The sequence below is a fragment of the Triticum urartu genome, chromosome 2A, assembly GCF_056163025.1.
Source record: "Triticum urartu cultivar PI428250 chromosome 2A, HENAU_Tu73, whole genome shotgun sequence".
Taxonomy (NCBI): Eukaryota; Viridiplantae; Streptophyta; class Magnoliopsida; order Poales; family Poaceae; genus Triticum; species Triticum urartu.
Genome location: NC_141874.1, coordinates 476,859,473 through 476,875,525, shown reverse-complemented (window position 1 = coordinate 476,875,525; position 16,053 = coordinate 476,859,473). Strand labels below are relative to the sequence as shown.

General features: G+C 46.8%; 1 long non-coding RNA gene across 6 annotated transcripts; it reads right to left on the bottom strand.

The window, feature by feature from the left end:
* Positions 1-660: 660 nt before the first annotated feature.
* Positions 661-4,014, bottom strand: LOC147985521 (uncharacterized). 6 transcript variants are annotated; one of them, XR_007296022.2, is made up of 5 exons: positions 3,698-4,013; positions 2,898-3,620; positions 2,208-2,485; positions 1,200-2,104; positions 661-1,002 (listed from the first exon to the last, which is right to left on the bottom strand). It is a non-coding gene; the product is annotated as an uncharacterized LOC147985521 (long non-coding RNA). The 6 variants fall into 6 exon arrangements; XR_015616737.1 differs by having other exon boundaries at positions 1,200-1,423; positions 2,058-2,485; positions 3,698-4,011; XR_007296019.2 differs by having other exon boundaries at positions 1,200-2,485; positions 2,898-3,626; positions 3,698-4,014.
* Positions 4,015-16,053: the final 12,039 nt, after the last annotated feature.

Sequence of the window (16,053 nt, the reverse complement as noted above, 5' to 3'; positions counted from 1 at the left end):
AGTTTATGTGTATTTTAGACTATGTTTTTACGTTTGTAATTTTACATAACATAAAATATTTTTTACGGCGATTATATATTTTCGTACGGTCTTTTTTTGCGTCAGAAATAAGACAAAACTTACGAAACGTAAAATTACGATGGATTGATGGTAAAATAGAGAGGGGGTGAAGAATAACTATTCCTCACCCATATATATATATATATATATATATATCGCGCTATTCGTCACCCTGGGTGAGGAATTCATCTCCCATGACTACTACATGGAAAGATAAGAAGTGAAAGCACTTGAGGTAGGATTACAGGTCGAAGAAAGAATCAGCTTCCATTCCATAAAAAAAAAGAGGGAGGTAAACTTACGACATGCAAGTCCCGTTTTTAGGTCGTTCATGGTTGCAACTAATCTGGCGGATCAAAATGACTGCAAAAACAAATGATGCCGTTGTAATATTATGGAATGAGCAGTAGAGGCGTTCCTGACTTTTTTACCCATAGGATGTGTGCGTATATTGTACGTATCTTTGGCCAATTACATCTAGTCTCTAGCAAAATTGAAAGGCCTGCATACTTTGGATTGTTCTGCAAACTGCAAGACTATTACGAAGGGAAAACAACTGTGAAAAATTGATTTAGTATTACAATCGGAAAAAAGTAAAAATAGATAAAGTCTTCGAAATTTCATTTCTTTTCTCAAAAAACAGTCTGAACACTTTACAAAAGACATCCAACTGGAAAATGTCTGTTATGAAACTAACAGCCTCATGAATGAGACGACATGCCACCTCCTTCCATTGCCACAATTGGCAGGCTCACTTAGTTGACATCAGAAGCTACACGTTTCCTGTCTCCATTGTGAGTAGTTGGTGTTTGATGTTTGAAATGGCAAAAAAATATCTATAAGAAGCATCCATAACACCAGTTGATCTGTTGGATATCCGGCAATGGAAAACTTGTTTTGTGGCCTTGCCACATTCACATGAGAGCTATGGACGGTGGCTATCTGCAAAATAACTCGTTAGTACATATCCCACTCACCAGATCTTGGAATTCAACATTAAATAATTAGGAGTGATAAATTAATAGATCCATGCATGTATTGCAACACACGAAGAAATTACAGGTAGTAAAAGGAAGAATGCTACACAGCTTCACAAAAGGAAGAGTAAGAAAAATCAACGATATGAAGGAAAGTTCTACCTTTTCTATTTCATGGCAGAGTTCGATATTTTCAGACCAACTTCAATTGAGAATGGACATGCCATGCTACCCACCGAAGCCAGCTATGTGCTGCTCAATAGACAAATACTGCCGAGTAATTGTGAAGCAACGTTTTGGAACTATTGGCTCGCTTATAGATATCGGCATGCTGCCGGGATGAAAATGGAAATGATCAATAGCAGACTAGTTAGGCTATCGACGTACTGCCGGGATGAAAAATTGAAATGATCAATAGCGGACTGGATAAGTTATGTATGCAAAAGCATGCATATAACAATGTAGATGAATCAATATTAAATGGGGTGAAAAAAGAGCATGTCAATGGCACTATGACAGTGTTACAAATATATTAAGTCACAGAGTATAAATTGACCATACTTTAATGGACAGCTTTGCAAGATAGGAAAATGGGTTGAAGATGAACAAAGTCGATTCCTTACAGTACATGAACCTAATGTAAAAATGATATTTCGATCTTCCATATAGAATCCATGGTTACGATTTGTTTCAATAATGTACCAAAATAGATGGTAAATCTGCAAGCTTCGACGGAATGTAGAAACTTGGCAGATATGATTTTGTTTTAATGATAAGTGGCGATGTATGTGTTAATTTTTTGTAGCAACTAGCCGCATGATAAGAAATAAAAAGAAATAATCATTATCTCATTATACATCAGAAATTATTCCTTGGAGACATGCAGAAGAGGAGCCAAGCATTTTTTAATTTGTGCATGATAAGATGCATAGATAGTCATCCTACATACCAACATTGTATTGAAGTCAAGGAGCATCATTTGAACATGAAACTTGAGCGACAAATCAAGCAAACACTTACATATGGACCTACAAAATGTGTACCTCACAAGCATGTGGAACGTATACCTGAATTAAATAGACAGTATTCATCTAAATTGCATACAAAATTAGAATAGAAAAATTAAGAGAACTAGTAACCCCATAGCATCGACTTGTTGGCAGGATTTACCTTACAAACGAAATTTGATGTCAGGACATGAATTTCTGAAACAAACAACTGCAAATGCTAGGTTTGCTCACCATGAAATCCCGAATGGAAAACAGTAACAAAATCTGAACGAAAAAAAGCCTAGCTGGACTCAGGATTTAGCTTGCCACCGTACCCTGACATCGAAGCTCACTCGTGTGCTCCGCCCACCATATAACCACCCGCAGCTGTGCCGAGGCGGGCCGGCGCTTGCTGATGTCATCCGTCGAACCGGCCGCAGGCTCCCAAAGCTTCAAAACCTTTGGGTAAAAGGAAAACAGTCTCAGAAATTGTCCTAGAAAAGAACGATTTAAAGATTCACGTACACCTAAACCATGTACTTGTATGAGCACACAACTAGTAAACACTCCTTAATCTAAATCGGGTTATTCATTTTTTGTAGATGGCTTAACAAACTCCAAAATAGAACACTCGCCTTGTCCTGTTCTTATGCAACTAACACAGTTAATGTTTGCTAATAGGAAAAATGGTTTGCTTTATACAAAATCTTTGATTTGTTGGAACTGCCGAAGACACTAGTTGTGAATTCCAATTAGGTAACTGCATAGTCCAGGTAGCTACGCCAGCAGCTATGCCTGATTGTACTATCTTTGAATCAAGCTAATTTCCTGGCGTACATGACAATCTCCTGAAGTGACTGATGCAACAAACCTTGATATAACAAACTGAAGAGCAGTTGAACCCCAATCCTAAGTTCCTAACCCATCAGAACAATAGTGTTCTCACCAGCGCACCATTGCCTCGTCTCCAAGTCCCTTGCATACATATTCTTCTACTCCTAGATTGCTTGGCAGAATTTCAATTCCTCGTTTGCATAATAAATTCATAAAACATAAAGTTAGCATCATCAATTCAAATCCTATCTTAAGAATAGCACAGAACAAAAATCCTCGTAAAGTGAATATTCTTTAATTGAAGAAATATTGCTCATACGTATGTGGAAATTTCAATTAACACAAAATTAGAGAGAATTAGCATTGTCAGCTAGGTACAGGTTGATTCTTTATTTACATCATTACAAACATTCAATTAAGTCGTACCAATCATTTATTGCTACAGGATGGAAATTAGTCAAATTTAGACAAAAGAAAAACCAGAGAGAGGATTCACATGTCCTGTGACAAACAAAAAAATATCTCAGCCAGATCGAAGCCTGATACTGTACTGTTGTTCCTTCGTCTCCGCAGCCTTGAGCTCCCCCTCTTCTATGCCATCCACATGGCTCATCTCCTCCGCTATGATCTACACCTCTGATCCCACAGCCAGGAGCCCGTCTCTAGCATTACCTCCATCGCCTGAGCTCCTCATTTTTCTTTCCTTTCATTTCTTGCCTTTCTTCCTCTTCCCTTGCACCGCTCCCAAAAACCAATAACCCTAAACCTAGAAATTCAGAATTCATGGAGGAGGATAGGGAAGTTGAGGAGGAGGAGGGGGGGGGGGGGGGGTCTTACTAGCGATAATACCGCCGGCGGTGGAGAGCGACGCCGGAGAAGGCCGTTGTCGCTGCCGAGCTCGCCCGGACCTTACACCACCCACGGCGCCTCTGAGTCCCTACCGCATGAGAGCGGAAAGGAAGTACTCCGCGCGCCAGAGAGGTAGTCCGCGCCGCCGGGTCGTCCCTCCGGTGCCGTCACTGCCGCTGCCTCCGGATGACGAGATGGGAGATTGGGAGGAGAGGAAGAGAGGAACGGACCGGGGCAGTGGGCTGTTTTTTTTTACATCCGGGGGAGGTGGGCGACCGGTTAACTTTTCCATCGATCTAAAATTACATCGACTAACGTTTCGCTCGGTCGATTGACCCGGGTGAAGAATATTATTCCTCGCCCAGGGTCACTAATAGAGTTTCTATATATATATACTAGAATGGAAATAGGAGGGAGTATTTTGGATCATCCGATCAAAATCGGACGGTTCAAGAAAACTAGGTTAGGAAGTCCAATTAACAAAATGGAGACGTTTTGTAGATGTTTGGGGATGATCCAGACCCAACGGTGACGACTGCCCGGGTCGGGTCCGGAGAAGTTTCGGACGCGCATGTGAGGGGTTCGATGTACTGTGCAGATAGGGTTTCGGGGTCTGGCGGTTTACAGCGGACTGTGCAGAAAGCTTTGGGCTGAGAGAAGAGAAGAGAGAGAGACCCGGAGACTGTTTCCGGAGACCGAAAACGTCCGGCGTTTGACCGACTATAATGTCGCTATAGTTATCTGTTGGGCTATCAAACGAACCCCGAATGCGATGAAACTTGGCAGGCGGCCTACCTACAACATAACAACATCGCATGCCAACTTTCAACCCATTCCGAGAACATTTTCTGGCCACTTATAAAATAATATTTCGGGCATGCCGCGGGCGCGTGCAAGTGTGTCTGGGCTCAGAACGGATAACAGACGGAACGAGGAGACTGGGACGGATGCAAGTTTGAAAACATGATGATGCAATGCGGATGGTGACATGGCAAGATGCAACATGCAAACGAATGACAAGGCAACAACAACGAATAACTGGAAGCCACCTGGCGCGTCGGTCTCGGGGCGTTACATGAGACAACGAGGGTTGCAGAAAAACACAGGAAGGCCCTGAAAAGAGAGCTTGATGAGATCAAGAAGAGAAAAGCTGAGGAAGCCTTACACAGGTTCCCCCGCACCTCAAGTGTGCCTTCGTCCACTAGGCCATCATCTCAAAACTCGGAGATAGGATCTGGAACAGCAAGCACACAAACCCAGGTCAGGAACCCGCCTCGTTCCATCACAAAGGGGCGTCCAAAAGACATAAGATACAAATCGGGATTGGAGATTCAAGCAAAACACAAGAAAGCAAAGAAAGGGGCGGGCAATCCGTAAGCAACATTGGAGCACTGTGACTTGGTTTGTTGGTGACATTTTCTGTAAGATAGATGTTCTAAATTTTTCAAAATGGGAGAATGACTCCGGAGGGGCATCATAATTTGAAGGAAAATGCCATGAATGAATGACTGTAGTTGCCCCATGTGTGGTACTGAATTTGCCATGCCTTTTCTCCTGAATCTACCATGCCCGTTTCACTGAATCGGCCATGCCTTTTACACTGAATCTGCCATGTTAGTTATACTGAATATGCCATGTTATTTATACTGAGTCTGCCATCGCGTAGATTTACATGTTCAGTTAACGCATTTTAGTCCACACATGTTGTATTGTGTGCAAACTGTGGAAAACGAGTTAAAACAATCACGTGCAAAAACCGCACGGTTACGGCTGTGTACGAACTACCATGCTAACCGATATAAGTTAGCAATGCAAAAAACCCAAAAAGCCAAACGAATAAGAACGATAACCTTCATTAACCGTGTCTGATCAACTACATTTGCCATGTTTTCAGACATCATAGACGCATTCAAGACACCAACCTGGTACTATCAACCACGAACGCATGATAATACTGAAAAAACATAAACGTAGCTGCTGTCACACCTAAGTAGGTTCACATCCACACACATATTACAAAAAAAATTCAAATGTCGCTCACACACCACCACTATATACTAGGCTACGGGGAGATGCTTTCATAACTTAGTACACATACATAGTTTTGAAAGAACAAGGTAATACTTACATTCCTCGGCAATAGAATGTAAGGTGGGCGTGCGGTATGGAGCACCACGTGATCACTTATACTTCTTGTTGGCCTTCTTGACAGCTTCCTCTATGAACTCTCGTACGTTGGACCGCGTGTTGAAATCTTCATTCATCAACCAATTCCATGTGTATATTTTACGGAGCTCAACGACCATTGCAACTGTGATGATAGGGACACGTCGGCCTTCCCACTTTGCAAGGTATTCCAACATGTGAAAGCCACAACCAGTCCTGTAAAAAATCAGTTCAACTCAAGAGAACACAGAATATCATAAACTTCAATGCAGAGGTGACAAAAAGGGTTTAGGGATTGGTGTAGATGACACATGAAAAAAAATAGTAATTACCGGTTTCCTTGCTTCGTAGTCGCGACATACTCGATTGGAAAATGGCCGATCTGGACCCTAGAGTTTTCGTAGTGACGGTTCCATGTCTCTTTGAGGTTGTTGATGAAGTATTCAGCATGTGTAGTAAGGTCTGCATCAGCTTCTGGACGCATTGAATCAAGCATCTCAAAACATTGGTTCTTCAGGTCAAGGCAAATCGCGTAGTGGTGACCACACTTGTCATGTGGGTCCTGTGGTGCAAGCTCCTGGAACATGGGGAACAATACCTGAAAAAGTAAAAATAAAGGGAGAAAAGCAGAGTTGAAATCAAAAATAGCGAAATGATGTAGTAGGAACAATGATTTGAAAAAGATATTGCCGGATGCAATTAGAGGTACATGAATGACAAAAAGCAGTGAGTGTCCATAAAATGCGCCCGCAAAGAATGTTTAATTAAAAGAAGTTGCCATCCATGTATGAACAAGTTGCCAACTATTCTAATTGATTTTGCCACATAAGTTGCATTAAAAAAGCAGTCAAACTTATTGTACGTGGCAGCTGTTGCCACATGAAACATCTGTCACAAAAAACAGTATGTAGCCACACATGTGAAGCATAGCTACTGACAAAAACATAACATGGGACAAAGAAAATGTGCAAAGAAGGAAGGAATACTCACACATTTCTTCATTGTGAGCTTGAAATCACCATGAGCAGCAAAATGCTTCCTCAGGATTTTGTGGTGGAAGTCACCATCCCATATTTTGCAGGTCACGCTGTACTGCATGATTGTTTTGTTGGGAGACATATCCATATGCCTGTTCATGAAGTCAATCCCACATGCAACTACATGCTTCGACATTTTGCCGAGTGGCCTCACAGACTCGGCAAGATCACCCAGGTCAATGTACATCGCATCGCATTGTATGATCTTGGTTCTGTCCAAACATGAGCTATATGAAAATGATATAACATGAAATAATCATGTCTACTAAGTAAAAAAAAGAAATAAATCGTAAACAGAGCATCTATAGAATAGCAAAAAGGAAGAAAAGTAAAGAGGAAAGCAAATGAGGGGTTATGCGGTGTGGTCATTACGCTTTAAGCTCCTTCATGTGCTTGCTGTTGGACCTCGCATTTCCAAAGCGCTTGACAATATCGTACAGCTGGTTCTGATCATTTGTGGCCTTGACTTCTGGCTCATAGTCATCCGCGGGTGGTGCATGAACTACCTATGCTGCCTCACAGAACCAGGGGTGGCACTTCTAATGGTATCCTCAGATACTGACTCAGTAGGCACGTTAGAACTTGATTGCCCCTGACCTCGTGAGGACCTCTTCTGCAATGCTGCCTCCTCAATCCTGCGGTAAGCTTCATCAAGTGACGGCGTAATCTCCTCAGGGGTGGCTGTAATGATAAAAAAAGTGGGTTAGGATACCTGGGAAATAAAACAAGTTAATTGTGCAAAGAAATGGTGTAGAATGTGAAATCTAGGTGCAAAAAGTAGGGAGTTGCCATGTGGAGGCAACTACAATTGCCAGGTGTAATGCACTGGAGTTGCCATGTGGGTTAAACTGCAGTTGCCATGTTGTATCAACTCCAGTTGCCATGTTCTTGCCAAATGGAAAATGCAACATGGCAACAAAATATAGGTGACATCGTGCAGCAAATCCAGTTGCCATGTGCATCAGATAACATTTGCCATCAACAGTGAGAAGCCAAAAAAAACTTGGGACAAAATTCAGACTAAAAAAATGTGTACAACAAAATAATAAACGCAGAAAAAATGTACCCTGCACAATCAGCTCTGCAAACTTCACAGCCTTCCTGCCCTCAGCCATTGGCTACGCCATCATTGGGGCCATGCCTGCCGGGAAAGAAAAGGCAATTGGCAGAGGATCGTGCGCCACTGGTACATCTTGACTGATGCCAAGGCTAAAGCTCGGTGGGGTGAATGTCATTGGGTGCCTCTCTGTTTTCAGACTAGCTGGACCACGAACAACTTGCTGGGCAGAATCCAGGGGTGAAAGATCAACAAACATTTCTGCCTCGTCTGCTGCAGAATCATCAGGCTTATTGGTAGGGCGGGGCGTGTTGTCAGCGGTATCAGTCGCAACTTTCTTGCCAATCTTCTTGTTTGGGCTGTAGGGGACACCAATGTTAACCGGGAGCTTAGAAGTGCGCAGATTTAAGCTGGGGTCCTCCACGGCGGGTAAAGACGCAGTCTGCTCCGAACGTTCACCTCCGTTAGTCGTGCCCGACTTGCCACCTGTGTCAGTTGTACTACGGTCTTCTGTTTTCTCCATAAAGTTGCTTTTGGCAGGTGGTGGGAATAGTGTGGACGTAGGCACATAACCAGAGTCATCTCTGCTGCTCCTAGCTACAGCTGGTGCATTGGGTATGTCTGCAGTTTGCTTGCGGGGGCTACGACGCCTAGGTGGAAGACAAGCTCGCGAAATGGCCACCTTAGCAACCTCTGGACTACCAGAAGCTGGATCTGTTGTGCCAAGACTCTCACCTGTGGATGGCATATCATTCTGAATTGTCGCCTTAGCCCCTTCTTTCGTGGACACAGAAGTGCCACCACCCATGCGCTTGGAATCCGTATCAGATGAGGGGGAATCTTCCTTGCTTAGGTTGATCTCGGGGGCGTCCACTTCAACACTTGCTGATCGGGTGGCATGGCTCACAACAGCATCCTTCATTGCTAGCAGAGTGGACAATATCTCAGTAGTCCTGGCAGATACTGACTCATCACTCCATGATGTACGGATGCCTGTTGTTGTAGCCTGCACATCTACAATCGGTAGGGATGGTCGGCCGCTTGCATCAGAGCTAGTGGGAACAGTGGATGGTGCAACAACAGTTTTGTCGACTGGCGCCTCATGAACATCTGAGTTGCCACCAGTCGATAGCTTCGAGTGAATGCGTTTGAGTGGGTCTCTGGGGTTCTGCTTGGTAGTTGTCTTCACCCTGCAAAAAAAGCACATGAACAGTGTTAAAAAATGAAGAAAATAGTTGCCATGGTAGCCATCTTATAAAATGAAAAAATGTGTGATGTGCCAGAGCTGTCATTTTAGAACTAGGCATGGATGAGCACACAAGACAATGTAGGGGGGTGGAAGCCAGTGGAAAGCTGGTAGTTGCCATGTAAGTGGAATAAGAATTGCCATGTAGCCTAGCTAGCAGTTGCCATGCAGAACAAACAGGAGTTTCCATGCAGTATAAAAAAAGATCATGAGAAAAACAACAGTTGCCATGTGGGACTGATGGCAGTAGCCCATGTGGCAAGCTGGACAGCTGCGTTGGAAAGCAAAGCGGGCAGTTGCCACATAAATGTATAAACTGAAAAGGCTGTACATGATGTACAGTGCATAAGGCAAAAATGTAGCACTATGACAAATGAAAAAATAGGGAACACCTACTTCTTGACTGTCTTCCTCAAGTGTACCAATACAACAGGGTCCCCGGTGTTGGACGTCGACCTACGAGGAGACGACCTAGTGGAAGGGGTGTCACCAGTAATGGGGGCTCCCTTGTTCAATCGGGCAGAAACACAGGTTGGTGTTGGTGCTTGTTTCTTCAAAACTGCTTGTCCATCAGCTGTCGCCTCACTGCACATATAAAAAATGGCAAAAAAGGTAACAAAGTGTCAGACACGAAAATCATTGCCACGCTTAGCAAAAAAAATGAAAAAAGGGTCGGTCTGTTAAAAAGGACAGACAAACAAAACACTAAAAACATGTCGAACCTCCTCCTAGCAGCTAAGGGACCAGTCCTAGACCTCTTGCCAGCAGAGACCTTCCCAACATCCTCTGGAGCCTTGCCCCTCTTCGAGGGTGACACCCCCTTGTCTCTCGCAACTATCTGTTCTTTGACTTTCTCCGGTGGCGGGACATCTGGTGCAGCCTTGTCCTTCTTACCACCTGCACGAACTTCAACTTGTTCATCCTCGTCGGTTTCATGTTGCACGTTCTCCATGTCATCATCATCGTCCTTGTCGAGACCAGCATCTCCATCTAGTTCGTCTTGTGTGTCAGGAAGCTCCTGGGAGCTGTTGTAGTCGTACCGGCCACGGCAACCAGTTGACGATGTGTCCATTCTGCAACGTCTGGAGGGTGCTCTTTAAGGCAGTGAGACACCTCCACCCTCGACCAAAGATCGCGGGCTCAACTTTAAGCGTCAGGCTAATTCGGTAAGCCATCAAGGTATAACCTTTAAGGACACACTTTCAAGGAAGGATACTAAGCCTTCTTACCAATTTCTTTTTCAGGCCTGGGTCGACCTAGCGAGACGGATTAATAGTCCGGCACCGCTGCCCGAAGGTGAGGGAACCCCTCTCCTGATGGAGATGCTATTTCCGGCGCCTTACGACGTGTCGGAGAAGAAGGTCAAAACCACGGCCAGGGGGACCAGGAGTGGGCTTCGCCAAAGGAACACCTTGGTCGTCTCATCTAACGATGAGACAGACCCCTCAGTTGCCAACGATGGCGACAAGGAGGGAGGTGACTCCCCTCCTGCGGGAGGGAGGAATAAAAGGGAGGCCTCCGTGAGTTTGGAGGCGGAGGCACCCAAGAGGGGGAGAGGCTCCCACGCGGATAACTCCGTGTGGGACGTTGATAGCAGCCCGGAGCAACCTCGCCAGACGAAGCCACGGGCCGCCTCGTAAGTACCATAATCCGAAAACGTCTGGCATTTCTTGTTTGTAGTATTGATGTGCCTTAAACTTTGTCATAGCAGTCCGGCACGTGATGGCTCCCCGCGATCCTCGACAGAGGAATCACTGGACTCAAAGGAGATGGCTAGCATGTCTCTACCGCCTGCTCATTCCGTCTCTCCCAAGGGTGACAATGAGGTGGTGTCGCAAAAGACCTTCCCCGACCAGGGGGAGGTTCCAGAGATCATCGGGGCGGCGCCCCAGGACGATTCCTCAGTCGTCGGACACATGGGGGAAAATGCCTTATGGGGACTGATGACGGGGGCCGAGTTCCCCTTGGTCCTGAGCAGGACAGTACTCCGGAGACCCATGTGGCTCCAGAGTCCGGCGAATGGCATTCCCCGAAAGAAGGGAGTGTGCCAGTCCCATTGGTGACCTCTGTCCAACCAGAGGCACCGAACAATCTACTGGAGGCACTACGAGGCGCCTCTATTGTGGATGAACACTGTGCCCTTATCGGCACGATAATAGAGAAGGTTCAGTTCGTCAAAAACGGACTGACCGAAGCCTACACTAGCCTTCTATTAGGCTTTGAGGTAAGTAATGCAGTTGTAGGAAGAATGTCACAGTATAGACAGTAGCCCCTGATGCTCTATTTGGTGTTCGGTAGGAAAGAGCCAAACAGAGGATCGAGAAAAAAATATCGCAGGAGTCTAACATAAGTTGTCTTTTGTGAATAAGCAGGTGTCGCTGCAAGCTGCCACTGCTCATGCTGCGGAGGTTTCCGAACTGAAGCGGACCAAGGAGGAACTTGGCCTCGTGAAAAAGCAGATGGAGGATAGCCAAGGTATGCAGTGACCTGCGGGTATATGTTAAGAAAAAATGAATAGTCCGTCCGGACTAAAGTGTCATAATCTTTATTAGGGGCCACAACCGAGGTGGCCGCCCTCAAGAAGGTGTTAGCCGAGGCCGAGGATAAAGCGGCCAAGGAACGCGCCTCGTGCGAGAAGCACGAGGCCCGGGTTGACGAGGCGCAACAGCAACTCCAAGGCGTGATCGAGAGATTTGAGTCCTTGGAGCGCGATTGTAAGGTGCAAGAGTCCGAATTGGATAAGGCCCGTCAGAGCGCACAGGATGCACAAGCCGAAGCCCAGAACGCCCACAAGGAGATTCAGGCGGCCAAGAACATTACGGCGGGTGAGTCTTTCGCCATGCACATCAAGTATGTAAAAGAAACGTTCCTTGTACTTATCCGGATTTGGGTTTTCCAGGGGTGTTTACGGATCTGCCGCGCAGTATATCGGATGCTACCGAGCATTATAGAGCCGAAGAGGGGATGTCTACGGAGAAGCTGTTCTGGTCCCAATATCTTGGACCCGAACATCCGGTGCCCTTCAGCGACCAGCTGAAGCAGTTGGTCGAGCTGCACAAGTCAGCAGAGCTAGCCATGAAGGACCTAATAGTCCGGCTGTGGCCTGCCGAGCCTATACCTAGCAGCTACTTCGGGCTTGTTCAGCGGCTTGTAAGTGCCTGTCTGCGGCTCGAAACCGTGAAGCGGTCGGTCTGTATTGAAGGTGCTCGTATGGCGTTTGCCCGCGTCAAGATACATTAGGCAAAGTTAGATGCCAAGAAGCTAATGACCGAGGGGCCGCTGGAGGGAAAGGAGCATTGTCAGCCCGAGCACTATTTTTATGGTGTCCTGGAGGGGTCCCGCCTTGTGGCGGAGCAATGTTCAAAGGATATCATATTCCCATGAGAACATGTGTATTACCTTGCCCTGTAATATGGAACAATGGTGTAATGTAATGTAGTGCTTATGATTTAAATTGACCTCCTGTGCGGCCATTTATTAACTCTGAGGGGTTGACCAGTCGTCGGCTTCTGCCCCCATGTAGATAGTACGGGGGTGTTCGGGATAAATCTAAACACTCTTTACTCCACATTCTGGTCCTTAAAGGAGGTGTTTAGCGCAATGAACAAGGCAATCAGACTATGCGGCCTTTACCGCCCTCACTTAGCCATAGGAGTTTGACAAATAGGAAAGTTGGCGAAGCCCCTGGTATTCGGAAGACCGAACTAGGGGTGCTATGCACGCCTAATCGGGGGAACCGATTCTTCACAAGAAGCGGAAAAATATCCAATGATTTGGAACCTCTCGAACAGCTGACCGGCTCTCGCCGCATCATGACAGTCAGTTTTCGGCTTTCTCTACTAAGGTGCTCGTCCGGAAGAACCGAGACACAATCGCAGTAGTTCTCCCTTTACTACCCTAGCCGATATAGTGGAACGTAAGGTAGTAAGCACAGGAGCCGGGCAGCCCAACTATTGACCAAAGACATGATTCGGAGCCGATGCATATAATGCTATAAGTTCGGGGTGCCGAACTATACTATAAAAGTGTTCGGACTTTTTATTGTCGTGGTGTTGGGTGTAATGAAGCCCCTGGCGTAGTAATATGTACCATGGTGTACGTTTACAGTGGGTAATTAATACCGAGGTGAGTAAACGGAAAAATGAAATAATAGGCTAACGCTACCGTGTATTCACCATCAAGGCGTGCTTTGTACAAGCGATGCGAAAAGCATGTGGGGCTATTTAACATGCCGTAACCAAGGGCGAGCTACGTGCGGGTATGAAAAGCAGGTCTGGTGATCGTTTAATAGAGGTCACCTAGGGATTCCCTTGTAAGACAGAGCTCCTTGCCTCCTTGGTGTGTTCTGCAAGCGGGTTGTCCGTATAGACCTTCAAAAGAGAAGAAAAAACCCACAGAAAAGAAAAAGTAAAAGCGTGCGAATCCCAGGGTCGGTCGAGCCGTACAGTGGATCACGAACAAGTTATGCCTCCGTCAATTCCCATGGGGGTTTGAGTGCGTAATTTATATATGCGCGGTGTTAGTGCCATTGACTCCTTGGGGCTGGGACGGAGGCCAAATTGCTACTTCGGCTCCTGACGAGCCTAGCTGTCCTGCTACAGTGTGGTCCGGACCCTCTTGATGATGTCCAGGGGCTCGGCAACCAGATTATAATGCTGCTTGAGAAGGTCGCTCTGTACTTCTGCTGCTAGGGCGGCAGTGTGCTCCTCTGTACGGAGGGAGCGTTCCGTGTTTCCATTTACTGTAATGATGCCACATGGACCGGGCATTTTGATCTTGAGATATGCGTAATGTGGCATCGCATTGAATCTAGCACATGCGGTTCGTCCGAGCAGGGCGCGATAGCCGCTGTGAAATGGGACGATATCAAAGATTAGTTCTTCGCTTCGGAAGTTATCCGGGGAACCGAATACTACTTCCAGATTTATTGAGCCCGTACAATGGGCCTCTATGCCTGGTATGACTCCTTTAAAGGTAGTCTTCATGGGCTTGACCCGTGAGGGGTCAATGCGCATTTTACGTACTGTATCCTAATAGAGCAGGTTGAGGCTGCTACCGATGTACATTAGGACTCATGTCAGGTGAAATCCGTCGATGATTGGGTCGAGGACTAGTGCGGCTGAGCCGCCATGGCGGATGCTGATTGGATGGTCTCGGCGGTCAAAGGTGACCGGGACTGATGGCCATGGGTTAAATTTTGGGGTGACTGGTTCTACCGCATAAACGTCCCTGAGTGTGCGCTTGCGATCCCTTTTGGGGATGTGCGTGGCATATATCATGTTCACCGTTTTGACTTGACGCGGGAATTTCTTCTGCCCCCCAGTGTTCGGCTGCCGGGGCTCCTCGTCTTCGTCCTCGCTCTGCGATTCCCCTTTTACGCTATTTACCTTGCTTGCTTGCTTAAATACCCGGCAATCTCTATTGGTATGGTTGGCCGGTTTGTCTGGGGTGCCATGTATCTAGCATGGACGGTCGAGTATGCGGTCCAAGCTGGATGGTCCTCCGCCATTCCTTTTATAGGGCTTCTTTCGCTGGCCGGACTTGGATCCACTGAATCCGGCATGAATGGTAGTGTCATCGGTGTTATCGCCATTGCTTCGGCGTTTGTGTTGTTGCGCCGGAGCTTGCCGGTGCTGTTTTTGGCCTTGGAGGGGCCTGTTTTGTTGGCTGTGTTGGTACTGCGAGCCAACCAACTATCCTCTCCCGCACAAAAGCGGGTCATAAGTGCCATGAGGGCTGCCATGGATCTCGGCTTTTCCTGGCCGAGGTGGTGGGCGAGCCATTCGTCCCGGATGCTATGCTTAAAGGCCGCTAGGGCCTCGGCGTCCGGACAGTCGACGATCTGGTTCTTTTTGGTTAGGAACCTAGTCTAGAATTTTCTAGCCAATTCTCCGGGTTGTTGAACTATGTGGCTTAGATCATCGGCATCTGGTGGCCGGACATAAGTTCCTTGGAAGTTGTCGAGGAAAGCCTCTTCCAAGTTCTCCCAGCTGCCGATTGAGTTCTCAGGCAGGCTATTTAACTAGTGCCGAGCTGGTCCCTTGAGTTTTAATGGGAGGTATTTGATGGCGTGGAGGTCGTCTCCTCGGGCCATGTGGATGTGGAGAATGAAATCCTCGATCCAGACTACAGGATCGGTTGTGCCGTTGTATGATTCGATATTGACGGGCTTGAACCCCTCGGGGAATTCGTGATCCAGCACTTCATCTCTGAAGTAGAGCGGGTGTGCAGTGCCTCTATATCGGGCCGCATCGTGGCGGAGCTCTAAAGGAGTCCGTCTGCGGCATTCGGCTCAAGCATGGTTTGGTTTGTTGCGTCCGACTACGTAGCCGTCGTCGCGCCTCGAGGCATGTCCTCGTGATCCGCAGATCGATCTTGTGTGTCCTGCTCTACTATCCAGGGTCTGTCGAAGGTCGTACGTATGACTCCGGAATCTTCCGTCCCTATTTTGACGGGGTGGTGGGGCGGTCTACTGTTCGGCCTGAGTTGCCGCTTTATCTCGACCGCGGGGTGGCCGTTCCGCCACCCTGTCCCGACCACGTGGTGGTCGATCCGTATTGCGTGAGGGAGATATATGCTCCATCGCTTCCTCATCGAATTGAGGTAGCAATCTGCGTTTCGGGTAGCTCTTGGCTAGGCGGTTGAGGCCATATTCCTCGGCTGTCAGGACGTCAGTCCATCTGTCGACGAGCAGGTCTTGTTCGGCTTGAAGCTGTTGTTGTTTCTTTTTCAGGCTCCTTGCAGTGGCTATGAGCTAAAGCTTAAAGCGCTCCTGCTCAAGAGAATCCTCAGGCACAATGGAATCTTCGTTCCGAGGCTTGTATCCTCCTCGGAGGGC